This window comes from Haematobia irritans, chromosome 5, assembly GCF_050003625.1.
Source record: "Haematobia irritans isolate KBUSLIRL chromosome 5, ASM5000362v1, whole genome shotgun sequence".
In the NCBI taxonomy this organism is placed as follows: Eukaryota; Metazoa; Arthropoda; class Insecta; order Diptera; family Muscidae; genus Haematobia; species Haematobia irritans.
In genome coordinates, this window is record NC_134401.1 from 100,054,242 (window position 1) to 100,067,708 (window position 13,467).

The following is a 13,467-nucleotide window of genomic DNA, read 5'->3' on the forward strand; positions in this document are numbered from 1 at the left end:
GGTAATTCGGGGAATATCGTAGACTATGTGCCTTGACCAATGGCTGTAATGGTTGTAAAGAATGAAAAGCATAACAAACGCAAAAGCTTTTCATGGTGACTTTATTGTTGTTGTTGTTTTATAACAAGTATTTTTTGTTTTTACTACGCTCACCAGTTGAAACAGTTATTTTTCGTTTTACTATGTCGTATGACATAGTACCGAAGTACGCTATTCAAATATGGTTGTAATCAATGGTGGCAAAGAATTGTGAGCATCTGTATTTGTGTGAGTTGGTGTGCGTGTCATTGCAATCTATAAAAGCCGACTCATTGTGAATCAATGTGGTGGCTAATATCAAGTCATTGTAAGAGGACATGTATGTGAGTGGCAGCCCATGCGTGTGAGTTATAATTGGATTATGGTTGTATATGTGTATTTGTTACATTGTAAATAACTTAGTTTAAGTCTGAATTCTTTTTGGTTTTTTACCTTGTTTACATTTTTATACGTCTGCCAATATGTTAATGCTCTTTGACTTCAATAATGGAGATGTTGATTGTTTTGTCGTTGCTTTTTGTTTTTGTACTTGCAGCCATCTCAAGTAGTTGAATTGAATTCCATTATGCCGGCTATTGTCATCATGATGCAGCTGTTCGAAAAAGTTCATTCAGTATTGCCTCTAGTTTACATTGCAGTTTGTCTGTCTGCCTACGTTGTTTTGTTGTTTTTTGTTCTTCTCTTTTTGCAATGTGAAATAATAACTGTTATCGGAGACGAGATTTGAAATAAATTTAAATAAATTAATTTTGTTATGACCAAGTTGACACTATTTGCGTTTAGTTGCTGTTAATTCAATATGTCGTAAACGATTTGTATTTATTGCTAATAGTTTGAATTTAGATAGATGCATGGGAATTTTTATTTATAGTAGAGTACTTCCTGGATGTAATTTAAATTAACTAAATTCCACTTTTGTTTATTTCATAAAAAAACAAGTAAGGAAAGTCTAAAGTCGGACGGGGCCGACTATATTATACCCTGCACCACTTTGTAGATCTAAATTTTCGATACCATATCACATCCGTCAAATGTGTTGGGGGCTATATATAAAGGTTTGTCCCAAAAACATACATTTAAATATCACTCGTTCTGGACAGAATTTGATAGACTTCTACAAAATCTATAGACTCAAAATTTAAGTCGGCTAATGCACTAGGGTGCACCACAATGTTAGTAAAAAACAAGTAAGGAAAGTCTAAAGTCGGGCGGGGCCGACTATATTATACCCTGCACCACTTTGTAGATCTAAATTTTCGATACCATATCACATCCGTTAAATGTGTTGGAGGCTATATATAAAGGTTTGTCCCAAATACATACATTTAAATATCACTCGATCTGGATAGAATTTGATAGACTTCTACAAAATCTATAGACTCAAAATTTAAGTCGGCTAATGCACTAGGGTGGAACACAATGTTAGTAAAAAAAAGATAGGGGAAACATTTAAATCTGAAGGAATTTTAAGGAAACTTCGCAAAAGTTTATTTATGATTTATCGCTCGATTTATATGTATTAGAAGTTTAGGAAAATTAGAGTCATTTTTACAACTTTTGGACTAAGCAGTGGCGATTTTACAAGGAAAATGTTGGTATTTTGACCATTTTTGTCGATATAAGAAAAACATATATATGGGAGATATATCTAAATCTGAACCGATTTCAACCAAATTTGGCACGCATAGCTACAGTGCTAATTCTACTCCCTGTGCAAAATTTCAACTAAATCGGAGCAAAAAATTGGCCTCTGTGGTCATATGAGTTTAAATCGGGCGAAAGCTATATATGGGAGATATATCCAAATCTGCCAAACCAAGTTTGGCACGCATATTTACAATGCTAATTTAACTCCCTATGCAAAATTTCAACTAAATCGGAGCAAAAAATTGGCCTCTGTGGGCAAATTAGTCTAATTCGGGCGAAAGCTATATATGGGAGCTATCTCTAAATCTGAACCGATTTGGCTGATATTTGGCAAGTTTTTCGAGACTCATAAAATATTCGGATGTACGGAATTTGAGGAAGATCGGTTGATATACACGCCAATTATGACCAGATCGGTTAAAAATATATATGGCAGCTATATCTAAATCTGAACCGAATTTGGCACGCATAGCAACAATGCTTATTATACCCCTTATGCAAATTTTCAACTAAATCGCAGTAAAAAATTGGCCTCTGTGGTCATACGAGTGTAAATCGGGCGAACGATATATGGGAGCTATATCTAAATCAGAGCCGAATTCAATAAAATTTGGCACACTTGACTACACTGCAAATTGTACTCCTAGTGCAAAATTTCAACCAATTTGGGGTAAAACTCTGGCTTCTGGGGCCAGGTGGAACACAAGTCCACATCGGGCGAAATATATATATGGGAGCTATATCTAAATCTGAACCGATTTCAATCAAATTAAATCAAATTGAATTTCTTTTTCAAGTTCAATTAGTATTAAATTCAGGGAAAATATTCAGTTGGGCTTTCGCCTTTCCAAATCCAAATTGCCGGGCCTCACGCTTGACACCTGCCATCAGATTTTGTACAGCCACCTTGTCCACCTTCTTCGCCGCAGAAAGCCAGTTTGCCTTGAACTGCTGCTCGTCCTTAGCAGTTTTTTTGGTCCTCTTTAGGTTCCGCTTGACAATAGCCCAGTATTTCTCAATTGGGTGGAGCTCTGGCGTGTAGGGAGGGTTCTTGTCCTTGGGAACCACTTGCACGTTGTTGGCGGCGTACAACTCCATGGCCTTTTTACCGTAATGGTAAGATGCCAAATCCGGCCAAAACAGTACGGAACAACCTTGTTTCTTCAGGAAAGGCAGCAGACGTTTATTCAAACACTCTTTCACGTAAATTTCTTGGTTGACAGTCCCGGAAGCTATGAAAATGCTGCTTTTCAAGACACAGGTACAGATGGCTTGCCAAACCAGATATTTCTTTGCGAACTTTGACAGTTTTATATGCTTGAAAATATCTGCTACCTTTCCCCTTCCTTTTGCCGTATAAAACTCCTGTCCCGGAAGCTGCTTGTAGTCGGCTTTGACGTAGGTTTCGTCGTCCATTACCACGCAGTCAAACTTCGTCAGCATTGCCGTGTACAGCCTCCGGGATCGCGCTTTGGCCGTCGTATTTTGTTTATCATCGCGATTTGGAGTCACTACCTTCTTGTAAGTCGATAGTCCGGCTCGTTTTTTTGGCTCGATGTACGGTTGTAGACGATACACCCAGCTTATTTGCGGCATCTCGGAGAGAGAGGTTAGGGTTTCGCTTGAAACTACCGGCAACTCTCTTTGTCGTCTCAGCGGCTTCCGGTTTTCGATTTCCCCCCGATCCAGACTTCCTCGCTGTCGACAAACGTTCCTCAAACACTTTAATTACATTTGTAACGGTTGATTTGGCAACTTTTAGCGATTTTGCCAGCTTTGCGTGCGGGTAGCTCGGATTTTCGCGATGCGCGAGCAAAATTTTGATATGCTGCTCTTCTTGCTTGGACGGCATTTTGACAACTGAAGAGTGAATTCCAAAATCAAAATAGGAGCAACATTCTACACACACACACCTTCAAAATGAGGGGTGTTCAGGTTTTTTAAATGCAAAATTGAAAGAAATACGTCAAGTTTATATTGACCAAATTTTGACCTATTACCCTTTAATTCGATTATGAACTTTCTATGGTTGAGGGCAGGGTTGGCCTGACGCAAACTGTGACTTTTGCTACTCATAAAATATTCGGATGTACGGAATTTGAGGAAGATCGGTTGATATACACGCCAATTATGACCATATCGGTTAAAAATATATATGGCAGCTATATCTAAATCTGAACCGAATTTGGCACGCATAGCAACAATGCTTATTATACCCCTTATGCAAATTTTCAACTAAATCGCAGTAAAAAATTGGCCTCTGTGGTCATACGAGTGTAAATCGGGCGAACGATATATGGGAGCTATATCTAAATCAGAGCCGAATTCAATAAAATTTGGCACACTTGACTACACTGCAAATTGTACTCCTAGTGCAAAATTTCAACCAATTTGGGGTAAAACTCTGGCTTCTGGGGCCAGGTGGAACACAAGTCCACATCGGGCGAAATATATATATGGGAGCTATATCTAAATCTGAACCGATTTCAATCAAATTAAATCAAATTGAATTTCTTTTTCAAGTTCAATTAGTATTAAATTCAGGGAAAATATTCAGTTGGGCTTTCGCCTTTCCAAATCCAAATTGCCGGGCCTCACGCTTGACACCTGCCATCAGATTTTGTACAGCCACCTTGTCCACCTTCTTCGCCGCAGAAAGCCAGTTTGCCTTGAACTGCTGCTCGTCCTTAGCAGTTTTTTTGGTCCTCTTTAGGTTCCGCTTGACAATAGCCCAGTATTTCTCAATTGGGTGGAGCTCTGGCGTGTAGGGAGGGTTCTTGTCCTTGGGAACCACTTGCACGTTGTTGGCGGCGTACAACTCCATGGCCTTTTTACCGTAATGGTAAGATGCCAAATCCGGCCAAAACAGTACGGAACAACCTTGTTTCTTCAGGAAAGGCAGCAGACGTTTATTCAAACACTCTTTCACGTAAATTTCTTGGTTGACAGTCCCGGAAGCTATGAAAATGCTGCTTTTCAAGACACAGGTACAGATGGCTTGCCAAACCAGATATTTCTTTGCGAACTTTGACAGTTTTATATGCTTGAAAATATCTGCTACCTTTCCCCTTCCTTTTGCCGTATAAAACTCCTGTCCCGGAAGCTGCTTGTAGTCGGCTTTGACGTAGGTTTCGTCGTCCATTACCACGCAGTCAAACTTCGTCAGCATTGCCGTGTACAGCCTCCGGGATCGCGCTTTGGCCGTCGTATTTTGTTTATCATCGCGATTTGGAGTCACTACCTTCTTGTAAGTCGATAGTCCGGCTCGTTTTTTTGGCTCGATGTACGGTTGTAGACGATACACCCAGCTTATTTGCGGCATCTCGGAGAGAGAGGTTAGGGTTTCGCTTGAAACTACCGGCAACTCTCTTTGTCGTCTCAGCGGCTTCCGGTTTTCGATTTCCCCCCGATCCAGACTTCCTCGCTGTCGACAAACGTTCCTCAAACACTTTAATTACATTTGTAACGGTTGATTTGGCAACTTTTAGCGATTTTGCCAGCTTTGCGTGCGGGTAGCTCGGATTTTCGCGATGCGCGAGCAAAATTTTGATATGCTGCTCTTCTTGCTTGGACGGCATTTTGACAACTGAAGAGTGAATTCCAAAATCAAAATAGGAGCAACATTCTACACACACACACCTTCAAAATGAGGGGTGTTCAGGTTTTTTAAATGCAAAATTGAAAGAAATACGTCAAGTTTATATTGACCAAATTTTGACCTATTACCCTTTAATTCGATTATGAACTTTCTATGGTTGAGGGCAGGGTTGGCCTGACGCAAACTGTGACTTTTGCTACATACACTTACGACGTTATAATACGTATGTATGTGGCAAAAGTCGTAAACCTATTGTAGAAAACCTTATTTCAAATAAAAGAAATTATGAACGTTTTTTAAGTTTAATTTTCTTTTGTTCCCCGAAAGAAGGGATGCCAAAATATGATCCTATATTGCATCCAGAGAAGAAATGTGATCACCACAAACATGTTTCAAGAGCAAAATGTTACTTTTAGTTTTTCGGCAAACATATACAAGGTTGCCGTAATCAGATACATAATTTTAGAGAAAATAACATTTTTGTCATAAACATGTTACATGTTCCCCGTCCAAAAATAACATTTTGCTCTTGAAACATATTTGAGATGATCATATTTCTTCTATGGGTGTGTATTTATTGAAAACCCAACTAGTTTTACATCACTCATTCGCAACTATTCTCGGTATGCGTGGTCCATTATGTTCATCCGAGCTTCGGTTGCATCAACGAATGACTAGTTAGAGTTTTGAAAAATTTTAATTAGCATGGATATTGGTTCTAATAAGCCGATTTCTGTTTCTGCAGAAATTTGTGAAAGGTATACAGATCATCATGTTTACCCCACCATTGAGTAGGACATAGTCATTTTGGCTTGAAGTATCCCATTGAAATAAGTCTATTCTCTAGTCTACTTTTTACAAATCCTTTAATAATTTTGTGAATATTCCTGAGTATTGAAACTTCTTCGAACATGTCATCATCTTGGATATCATCGAATTCGTTTCCCAGCTGACGCGACTTAATTATTTGCTATGTTTGTTACTTTTTCTACATTAAGGACGCGTATATGACGCGTATTGCGAGAGTCGCAAGGGTACATAAGATTCGACCTTGTGTCTACAGTTTTTTTCATGTGCTATCAAAATACTTTAAAAACGTTTAAAGACAATTTAAATTTCTAAATTCAAACTCAACTTCCAGTAAAAATTATGCTTTATAAAAAAGACTTTAAAATAAAGTGTTGAAAAACTTCTCCTATTTTCAATGCGTTTTTGCTTGTAGTAAAGATGGGAAAAGTTAATAGAATTCGACGATCATTACCATGGTTAAAATGGTCATGATTTGGCGCCAATGATGTTTCTTTACTTTTAGTTCAATTATAAATTGTTCAAATATAGGACACGTTTTTCAACACTTTATTTTAAAGACGTTTTTACATGAAACATAGCATAATTTCTACTGGAAGTCGAGTCTGAATTTGGAAAATAAAGTTGTCGTTAACTTGTTTTTAAAGGACTTTGATGGCATATGAAAAAAAAAATCTGAAAAAATTAAAAATTAAAATTTGCTCCCTAGAAGCAAGTACACAAAACCCAAATTTAAAGGAGAATTGTGTCTTAAAAGTATCCTTATTTGTTCAGTCTTACTATGTGTGGGAAGCGTACAAAATTTTTCTTTTGATTTATTTCATATTGAACTTATGTGTACGGTCGTTGAACTTTATTTATACCCAAGTTAAGTTCAGAAAATGGAATATTTAAATTTTAGAAATTCTTAACTAAAATGTATTACAAACGCAGATTTCAGGACGATATCACAAAAAGTAAATATTTTCGACAAATTCAAGAAAATGTATTATTCACTTGTTAAGAAAGGAAAAAATTGAGTTAGCACCATAAGCGTAGGAAGGCCTCTGGGGAGGGGGCTTAGACCCCCCCAGAAAAATTTTAGCCCCCCCCCCAGAATTTGAAACTCTATTTATGATTTTCCATTTTTCAATAAATGTCAATAGTTTTTTTAATTTTTATAAAAATTAAACAAGTATATACAATCGCACAAAGTTCCGCTAAAGACTTTCATGAACAATCGAATTACTTGGTTTGTGGTAGCAGTTGCCGATGTGCAATGTTTGAAGTCAGATATTTATGAAATAAAGCTGTGGTTGAACTTATGATTGATTTAGTTTCATAAATGAATATCTTAATAATGCTGTAAAAAAGCGTTGCCAAAAAATTAGTGAAAATGTTCTTTTTGGGTCTAAAAGTGGTGCAAAATTAGCGGAGAAGCAATGAATGTAATATGAGCTTGTCATAGGACAAATGTCCACCATTTCAACAGCCGTTGCACTGCATTTGCATCACTTCTTAAGGTGATATCTGAATTCAATGTTTTGAATGTGAATTAAAAAGTTTTGTGATATTTTCCCAAATAAATAATTTTTATATTGTTTTTATAATTTTTAATGCATTCTGACGCTTGTTTGAAACGTTTTTCCTCGAATAATTTCCAAAATTTCGATTTTTCTATCATGGATTTATCAGTTTTGTGGCAAAGTTTGAATAATTTGTACCAATTTATTTATTCTTACCCTTTTTAACTATTTGAAAAAAAAGAAAACAAAAAATTACACATTAAAATATGAAAGTAAGTAAAATATGTAGTTAAAATAATTGAGGACATTTTTGGAAGTACTTTTAAAGTTGTGCCTTTAGAACAACTCACATTTTTTTTGCTGGGAAAAGTGTGGAACTACTTTTAGTTGCTTTATAATAAATTAATTGTCGAGTTATTTTGATGTCTAATTTTTTATTCAATTTTATGAAATAAAACATTAATTGAACCTATAAGTTCAGTCTATAAATTTTTAACTAGGGGGGCTATAGCCCCCCCTAGGAAAATTGTCTAGCTACGCTAATGGTTAGCACCATACGAAGTTCAATATGGGAGCATTATTTAAACTTACAAATTTAAAATTTTATTTATAATTTTAAAACCATATTATATTATGATATTAAATGAGGTAGGTACTAACAACAACGACCTAACAAATTTCAAGAAAATCTGAACTATTTTGTGGGAGACACGAATTTAATAAATAGCTAAATTTTTTCGTGTTTTTGTTTTTTTGTGGTTGTATCTTAAAAGAAACAGTGCGCATTAAACTAAGTATTTTACAAATTTAATTTTAATGCAGAATAGGGACTTTTTACACTACAAAGTTTTTCATCTGTGGAAAATATTATTTGTCCATCAATTTGTAGGTTTTTGTCCATCAATTTGTAGGTTTAATTTTGGACATAACGGTATATCTCAAAAAATCGAGCTGATACAAAATTAAAACCCAAGTGCAGATTTGGATTCAGCGACCTCAAATTACTAAAAATTTGCTATAAATTTCAAATCAATACAAAAAATTCAAATTTGTTCCCCTGTGTTATCTACACACAAAACTCTTATACCCTCCACCATAGGATGGGGGGTATATTAACCTTGTCATTCCGTTTGTAACACATCGAAATATTGCTCTAAGACCCCATAAAGTATATATTCTGGGTCGTGGTGAAATTATGAGTCGATCTAAGCATGTCCGTCCGTCCGTCTATTGAAATCACGCTAACTTCCGAACGAAACAAGCTATCGACTTGAAACTAGGCACAAGTAGTTGTTATTGATGTGGGTCAGACGGTATTGCAAATGGGCCATATCGGTCCACATTTACGTATAGCCCCCATATAAACGGACCCCCAAATTTGGCTTGCGATTGCTCTAAGAGAAGTAAATTTCATCCGATCCAGCTGAAATTTGGTACATGGTGTAAGTATATGGTCTCTAACAACCATGCAAAAATTGGTTCACATCGGTTCATAATTATCTATAGCCCCCATATAAACCGATCCCCAGATTTGGCTTGCGGAGCGTCTAAGAGAAGCAAATTTCATTCGATCCGGCTGAAATTTGGTACATGGGGTTAGTATATGGTCACTAATGACCATGCAAAAATTGGTCCACATCGGTCTATAATTATATATAGCCCCCATATAAACCGATCCCCAGATTTGACCTCCGGTGCCTTTTGGAAGACCAAAATTCATCTGATTCAGTTGAAATTTGGTACATGGTGTTAATATATGGCCTCAAACACCAATGCAAAAATTGGTCGAAATCGGTCCACAATTATATATAGCCCCGATATAAACCGATCCCCAGATTTGACCTCCGAAGGCCCTTGGAAGAGCAAAATTCATCCGATTCGGTTGAAATTTGGTACGTGATGTTAGTATATGGTATCCAACAACCATGCAGTAATTGGTTCATATCAGTCCATAATTATATATAGCCCCATATAAACAGATCCCCAGATTTGACCCCCGGTGCTTTTCGGAGAAGCAAAATTCATCCGATCTGGTTGAAATTTGGTACGTGATATTTAACAACCATGCCAAAAGTGGTCCATATCAGTCCATATTCATATATAGCCCCCCATATAAACCCATCCCGAGATTTGGTTTTGGAGCCACTTGGAGGAGAAAATTTCATCCGAGTCAGTTGAAATTTTATACAATGTGCTAGTATATGGCCGTTAACAACCATGCCTAACTAGGTCCATATCGGTCTATAGTTATATATAGCCCTCAGATAAATCGATCCCCAATCACACAAAAATTGGTCCATATCAAGTTCATAATTGTATATAGCCTACATATAAGCGACCCCCATAATTCAATTCTGGCTCTCTACGTACCGTGCAAAAGTCCATATCGATTCGTAATTATTTGTAGACTTACCTATACATAATTTTTTTGTCTAATATATACCACGTATGGACTCACAATTTAGAAAACGATGTTAAGAAGTTTTAAGATACCTTGCCATCGGCAAGTGTTACCGCAACCCATGTAATTCGATTGTGGATGACAGTCTTTCGTAGAAGTTTTTACGCAATCCATGGTGGAGGGTACATAAAATTCGGCCTGGCCGAACTTACGGTCGTATATACTTTTTTCAGATTTAATCACAAAATTAATTATTCCAAATAATTTTTTAATTGAAATATCTTCAATCACGAAAATGATAGTATCAATCACAGTTTTAATTGAGCATCAAAAAATATTTGTTAAAAGAAATTAATTGATTTCATTGGCAAATTTCAATTAATTTTTTAATTAATTCAATTAAATTTGTCAATTGATGTTGATTGCAAAATTCAATTAATTTTTTAATTAAAACAAGTAAGGAAAGTCTAAAGTCGGGCGGGGCCGACTATATTATACCCTGCACCACTTTGTAGATCTAAATTTTCGATACCATATCACATCCGTCAAATGTGTTGGGGGCTATATATAATGGTTTGTCCCAAATATATACATTTAAATATCACTCGAAATCGGGCGAAATCGGGCGAAAGCTATATATGGGAGATATATCTAAATCTGAACCGATTTCAACCAAATTTGGCACGTATAGCTACAATGCTAATTCTACCCCCTGTGCAAAATTTCAACTAAATCGGAGTTAAAAATTGGCCTCTGTGGTCATATGAGTGTAAATCGGGCGAAAGCTATATATGGGAGCTATATCTAAATCTGAACCGATTTCAACCAAATTTGGCACACATAGCTACAATGCTAATTATACTCCCTGTGCAAAATTTCAACTAAATCGGAGCAAAAAATTGGCCTCTGTGGGCAAATGAGTGTAAATCGGGCGAAAGCTATATATGGGAGCTATATCTAAATCTAAACCGATTTGGCTGATATTTTGCAAGTTTTTCGAGACTCATAAAATATTCGGATGTACGGAATTTGAGGAAGATCGGTTGATATACACGCCAATTATGACCAGACCGGTGAAAAATATATATGGCAGCTATATCTAAATCTGAACCGATTTTTTCCAAAATCAATAGGGATCGTCTTTGAGCCGAAACAGGATCCTATACCAAATTTTAGGACAATCGGACTAAAACTGCGAGCTGTACTTTGCACACAAAAATACATCAACAGACAGACGGACAGACAGACAGACAGACAGACAGACAGGCAGACATCGCTAAATCGACTCAGAATTTAATTCTAAGACGATCGGTATACTAAACGATGGGTCTCAGACTTTTCCTTCTTGGCGTTACATACAAATGTACAAACTTATTATACCCTGTACCACAGTAGTGGTGAAGGGTATAAAAAGGAATCGCTCTACCATATTTCAATCACTTTCTATAAGTATTTTTAATTCTTTTTATTTTGATTCAAAAATTCAGTTTCAAAAAAAAAATTAATTAAGAATTAAAAAAATATCCATAATTTTTACTCTTCCGAGTTTGATTAAAAAGTTAATTGTATCAATTAATATTTAAAATTGAAAATTGAAAATTTTTAATGATTATCCTAATTGACTGAATGTTTCTAGTTTGATTAAAAGGTTAATAGCATCAATTAATTTTTTAATTGAAAAGGGTTTCAACTTCAATAAAGTTTTTAATTGGGAATATTTTGGTGATATTTTTTTCTGTGTATGTAATAATTACCAGCTCAGGCAGTTGCTCTTTTAAGCGTCTCTAAAGCCTTTGCACGCTATTATAATACATTGTATTATAATATATCGTACAGAAAAGAAATAAAGAAATAAAGAAACAAAAATTCGCCTCTTAACTCGTCAACAAGAAAAGTCGGGTGATCGGTGTATATGAAGGCTATATCAAATCACATAAGGATTTTTTTTTGAGAAATTTTAATTAAACTGGGAAATGTTTGGGGACGAAAGCATTTAAATTCAATTTGCATAGATTTCGAGGAAACCATAAAGCACTTACGATATTTCCTAGTTTTTAACAAGAAATTGAAAGTGGTTTACATTTTTTTCCCTTCATATCTTACATTATCTTAATTTTTTTGTGATTTTCTATTTAATACTACTCATAATAGTTTATGTACTTGCTAGCATCACGTTTCCATTTCGATTGCTGTAGAGGAATAAAAAAACATTTATTCTATAAAAATGCCGTTGGCTACGCAATGAAAATCAAAAGCTGATCTGTGCATCACAACGGATATGTGAAATGTATAATATGTCTAACACAAGAGAGGCGAAACCACATAAAAGCCGGTATGGGGAACTGTAGTAAAAGCCGGTTAATTTATTATTTTAACCTATATTTAATAGGAAATAATGCGTAAGTGTTTTTATACAGTGTTAACAATTATGGATGAACGTTTTTTCTTTTTTTTTTGTAAAATTATTTAGAGAAATTAATGGCTTTTTAGCATACCCATAAGAAATATGGGTATCACAAATACTTTATATATATGTTATAATTTTTTCTTTGCTGAAAGTTAATTGTTTTTACTGTTCTTTTCGATATTTCCTATTGTGTTTTTTTTTAATATATGTTTCAAATAATTGAATTAGTGTATTTGTAAACAATATTTTTTGGGATTTATGTACCAGTAATTGTTGTGTGTATCTGAGTGTACACGTGTATCTGTGTTTAACTGGTTATGCTTTTATTGCAGTTATATGGGTAATTAACACAAGACAAAAGACTCAAGACACAAACATTTATAAAATTCATTCTTCACTGGAACACAAAGAGTCAACAAAAATCAGAAAGTTAAAGCACTTTCATGGTAAATATTTCAAGAAATATTCCAAGCTTTCATTTCATCGAATTATTTACCGGTTGAATAACCCCTTCTCTGAAAAAAACCAAAATTCTTTATTTTTGTTATTCACTAATGTCCTCTCTAACCTTGATTTATAAATTATTATAATGCAAAAACCAAATGTAGTAGAAAAAGAATAGCAATACAAAGAGTAGCAGTAATATCCATCTGGATGTTGTATTTGCAATTAAAATCTAAATAAAATGGCTCACATACAAAATTCAAGGTTATTCAATATCAGAATTTGTTTTTTTTTTTGGTATCTAAGCAAAAGGTAGCCATTAATTGTTGCTTATTTGTGATCTATAATAGGTAGCCATTTTCTTATTTATATTACTATCCTGTTACTTTTGTGATGCTATCGATACCCAATTAACCGTGTCTTTTATCGATGTTCATACACTGAAAGCACCAACTGCTAACAAATTAATTAGAAATATTTAGCTTCACTCGAACCGACAACGACAACACTCCTAGTCCTATTCCTCCAAAAGCACAGTGTGACAAAATAAAAAACTTGAATAAAACATCGTAATTTAATTACTAATGATGATTTCAAAAATTAATTTATAGGAGAGTAC

The 13,467-nt window shown here is 35.2% G+C and overlaps 1 long non-coding RNA gene across 1 annotated transcript; it reads left to right on the forward strand.

Annotated features, from left to right (window-relative positions):
* The first annotated feature begins 206 nt into the window (after positions 1-206).
* LOC142241934 (uncharacterized) lies at positions 207-811 on the forward strand. Its single transcript, XR_012723877.1, has 2 exons — positions 207-382; positions 575-811. It is a non-coding gene; the product is annotated as an uncharacterized LOC142241934 (long non-coding RNA).
* Positions 812-13,467: the final 12,656 nt, after the last annotated feature.